This window comes from Nicotiana sylvestris, chromosome 1 (assembly GCF_000393655.2).
Source record: "Nicotiana sylvestris chromosome 1, ASM39365v2, whole genome shotgun sequence".
In the NCBI taxonomy this organism is placed as follows: domain Eukaryota; kingdom Viridiplantae; phylum Streptophyta; class Magnoliopsida; order Solanales; family Solanaceae; genus Nicotiana; species Nicotiana sylvestris.
The window spans coordinates 155,563,076-155,568,226 of record NC_091057.1 but is presented as its reverse complement, the minus strand read 5'-3'; the positions used below and the strand labels follow the sequence as shown (position 1 = coordinate 155,568,226).

At 33.5% G+C, this 5,151-nt stretch overlaps 1 non-coding gene across 1 annotated transcript; it reads right to left on the bottom strand.

Moving 5' to 3' along the window:
• Positions 1–4,118: 4,118 nt before the first annotated feature.
• TRNAG-UCC (transfer RNA glycine (anticodon UCC)) lies at positions 4,119–4,190 on the bottom strand. The gene has a single exon. It is a non-coding gene; the product is annotated as a tRNA-Gly (tRNA).
• Positions 4,191–5,151: the final 961 nt, after the last annotated feature.

Here is a 5,151-nt window from a genome sequence, read left to right as displayed (position 1 = left end):
ATACTCATCATCATGCCATATATGAACATGCAACTTATATCAATCTAAACCAAAATCAGATTTTTACAAGATATACTAATAATGTAATTTCTTGATACTTCCATTCTACTTTACATTTAGCTAACAATATTACGGGATGTAATTAATGGCCCATTTTATGCCATGTTCCCTACCTTGATATTTCAATCATGACTTCACTTAATGAAAATTCCGAAATAGATGATATTATTACAACACTTAAACGAACTTTAAGAGGTAACAATTACCTTATATTCATTACGCCAAACGTACTACTATATTAATCAACTGAAACAAAAACCAAATTTTTAACTAATGAACTTGAACGAATGAAAAACAGAATTATAATTCCCGAACTTCATTAATTTGTCATGTTGAAGCTTTTCGTGACATGAATTTACAGATATGTACCTGATATTGGAAGCAAAAGAAAATGAAGATGAGAATCAGCAGCAGTAATAACAGTACAACACAGCAGCAACAATCCAGCAACAGTAACAACCCAGTAACAGACCGGTGGAGTAGTAATCCCAAAAACAAAAGCTTTAAGCTTTGAATGAAACAACAACCATTAATACTAATTTCAAACAAAGAAAGAAAGCAAAAGATTTTTAGTTTTTATTTTTATTTTTGAAAGCTTAAATATTTTTCGGAATTTTTCTTTCTCTTAAATGTTCAGCCCTTTTTTCTTCTCTCTTTTTCTTCTCAGATTCGTGTGTATTTTTTCTTGTTTGTCTCTCTCTATTCTCTCTATGTATTCTGATTTCAAGACTTCTCTTTTATAACACATCCCATAAATCTTTCAATTAATTAAAATCAATACTTTTTCTCTACCCAACCCATTATCTTCCCACTCATCCCCATTACATTAAATAAACATATCACACCACCCCATTTCATTTTGTCCCCCATGCCTAACATAAAATAATGCAAGATTCCCCCTTTAAATTAAATCTTGTCCCCCCTTTATATTAAATAACCATATCACAACCCACCCCATTTTATTTTGTCCCCCATGCTTCATATAAACAATTACAAAATGTACAATTCCTAAACTACCCCCTCCGACCTTACTGAAATTACCAAACTACCCCTGAACGTACTACAAATTTACCAAACTACCCATCAGCTATAACACATCAATTAATCAAACTTAACCAAAATATAGACAATATGATCAATTTCTAACAATGTTCAAACAACAATATGAACACGGATGAACATCATAACAACAATATCACATGAACACGATTTTAACAACATTTCAACAACAAATCACATGAACACAAATTGAACAACAAAGAACAACTAAAATTTGATTGAACAATATTTTAGCAACAAACAATCCTATTTTCGGATTCAACAACTACAACAAACAAGTATATTTAGATTTCTAACTTCAATCATATTGAACTTAAAATCAATTCTAACAACATTACAACCAACAATTCCTATATTAAACTTTATGAGACAAATTCAAGAAATAATCACAAATGGTAAACAAGAAATCAAGCTATACAAATTTCGGATTCAAGAACAATCAAACAAAGTATGAACATGAATTAAATCTATTTTAAACAACAAACATGATGGATTTAAACGATTAAACCAACATATTTCTCTAACACAACTAAATTCTTTAAACAAATAACAAGATCGACGAAGAAACAATTATGAACTTAAACTTGAACTTAACAATATTAACAATTTCTAACAATACATAAACACATGAAACAAATTGAAGAAATAGTTAATTAAATTTCAATTTGAATCTAACAAACATCAAACTAACAAATATTCACTTAAACAATAATACAAACATGAAATGAATATGAAAACAACTAATTAAACTTCTATTTTGAAATCTGAAAATTAATTTAACAAACAACATGAACATGAACAAAACCAAAAATCAAATATCTAACCATAGACATGAATAAAACAAACATTCGCCGATTTTAGATTCGAAAAATATCAAAACAAAATACGGACAAAATAAAATTCAAAAACTACTAAACGGATTGAAACGACGAATGACTAACCAACGACGAATGACATCGACCAAAACTCATCCGTGTATGCGAGGCCGAAGTGAAGAGGACGAAGGTGAGGCGGCAGCGTCGGGGGCAGCTGAAGCCACTGCCGCGACAAAGCAGCAGCGGCGACGACCCAACAGCGGTGACGAACTAGCAGCGGCGTCCAAGCAGTGATAGCAGCATCAACGACAACCATGGAAGCAGCAGTCCATCGAGGAGGAGGACGGGGAGAAGAAGCAACATCGGCAGAAGCAGCGATGGGGAGGTTGACGATGAAGCAGCTGCGACAGGAGTGTTTGGACGTAAAGTTGCTGAATGCAGCTGCGCGAGCAGCAGCAGTTCGGTCGCGTTCGGAGGTCGTTTGGTCGAAACAGAAGCAGCATGGTCAGCCATGGACGTCGAGCTCAAGCTTGAGCTCGACGAGCTTCGTCAATGGCGGATAGGGCTAGGAATTTCGGACGAAGAAGAAGGAGATGAAGACGATGTAGCCATGGGTGGTCGGATTTAATGGAGGATCGCCGGAGAGGTTTTGGAGAGGAAGAAGATAGGGTGGCCATTGTTGGCTTTCTTGAAGCTTGAGGAAGAAGAAGAAGATAGGAGGGGGGGCGGATGGTTTAGAAATTTTTTTAGGGTTTTTGTCTTCTTTTTTTTGTTTTGTTTTGTAAAATGTAAGACAAAGGGGTTTGGGTCTTTTGGGTTATGGACTGGGTCGACCCAGTTCGAAATGGACTGGGTCGTAGGGAAGATTGGGCCATTTTTTGGGCCTGTGGCTTGAAATTGAAGAAGAGGCCTAATTCCGACTTTCTTTATATTTTCGCTCTCTTTTCTTCTTTTATTTTTTAAAACTAAATTATAAAAATACTTAAACTATTATTAGGAACTAAATTAAGTTATAAAAGCGCAAATTAACTCCCAATAACAATTAACGCACAATTAAGTATTAATTAAGCATAAAATTGTATATTTTGACATTAAATGCTAAAATTGCAAACGATGCCTATTTTTGTAATTTTTAATTTTTGTAAAACAAATTTAATTACTAACAATTGTAGAATTAAATCCTACATGCAAAATGCGATATATTTTTGTATTTTTTTATTAATTTAGCAAATAAACACGCACAGACAAATACAAATAATTATTCAAAATATCACAAAATATCACAAAATTGCACACCAAAGAAAAAATCATTTTATTTTTGAATTTTTTGGGAGTAATTCTCATATAGGGCAAAAATCACGTGCTTACAAGCGTGAAACGAGGAAAAGTGACAATCCCTATTTCACGAAAAGCGAGAAGCGAAGCGCCCGCTCTTTTTAAGTGAAGCGGAATTTAAAAAAAATAAATTTAAATAAATAATTGGGCAGAAATTGGGTAGCAGAAACTGGGCAGAATTTTTCTGAAAAAAAATTCGCCAATATTTCGGCGCTTTTTAGACGTTTAGAAAGAAAAAGAAGAAGAAGAAGAAGAATAAAAATAAATCTGGAAAACATACCTATTGAAACTAAGTTGTTGTTGTACCGTTGAAGTCTTGAAGAAGAAGAACCCTAGTTTGCTCGAACAAATCGCTGCTTGAAGTGAGGAAGAAATCACTGGTTTGAAGAACCATAGTTTGCTGCTAAAGAAGTCGAAGAAGTGCTAAAACAGAAACATCGATTTGGGTCTTTTAATTGAAAAAAGACTTTGGGTCTTTTAATTAAAAAAGCGTCTGCTTCGATCGCTTCTGGGCGCTTCACCGCTTCTCGCTTTTTAGAGAGAAGGGGTCGCTTATGCATACTTGAGCCGCTTTTAACACTGGTAACAATACCCTTCCCGCTCCGCTTCTCACTTTTTTTAATACTGGGTAAATTATGCACTTTATTTATTATTTCTTAAGGGTGTGAAAGGTAAATAATGGACAAGTAAAAGTAAACGGAGAGAGTAAATTTTTTCGGAGCATTTATTAGAATTTTTAGTATTGAATGTTTTAGAGCACCATTCTACTCTAATTTGAACTAGATCCCCGTCCGGTCTCGTTCCCAATTTCTTTTTACAATGAAAAAGTTGTGCAAAGGTAAAAAGAAGTGCGTCTGCCGGGAGTCGAACCCGGGTCTATTGCTTGGAAGGCAATTATCCTAACCGTTGGACTACAAACGCTTGTACTAGTTCTGAGAGTTCTTTTCGTATTAGTTACCTAAAGTGAAAAAGGACTACTAAAAGTTCTTCTTATTCACAGTCAATGTGACTGAATCTTACTGTCAAATCACATAGAAAATAAATGCAGAAGATATCAATAATAAGTGAAATCAGTAATCTAAAAAATATGTCGTGTAAGCAGCTAGTACAAGTTAAAAAATATTGATAGTACATAAAAGTTCTTGTCAGTTTATCTAATAAATCCACAAAAGAGTCCATACTGTTCTTTCATTGTGATAGCTGACGATGAAGATTTTCTATCATACATACTGTTTAGTACTACTATATATGTGGAGTGTCGGTCAACAGTTTGTCAGCCACAAGGATTGATTTATTGATGATATATACGAGCTATCGTATTCCCCAATATATTATATAAAAATTAACCTAGCTAATATATTCTCATTTATGTGTACTTGATAGAATTTGGAATCAACTTGCATGTCTGGTTACATATAGTTTATATTTACAACCTCTTCACGTAGCTATATCTTTCCCTTTTTAAGAAATATCCATTTATTATTGTCGCTACAGCCACAAGATTACCGATTCCTTTTATTTTACCATCAATTCTTATACTTGTTACATCACACGATGTTGCCATTTCGTGTGACTAAGCTTGATGGACAATGAAATGGAAGCCTTACTGGATTCCTTATCAGAGAATTATTACGAGAGATTTGAGATTTACAATCGGCACCTACTGAATTGACATTCTGTCTTATCGCCTTTTTGGCCAAAAGTATTTTCTTTCTAAAATTAAGGTATTTGGCCAAACTTTTAGAAAGAAAAAAATATTTTTTAGTAAAAGCAAAAATAATTTTTGAGAAGCAGAAAAAAATAACTTCTTACTCAAAAGTATTTTTTTTTAAAAACACTTTTAAAAGTTTGAGCAAACAAACTATTAGAGTTTAAGTATGTT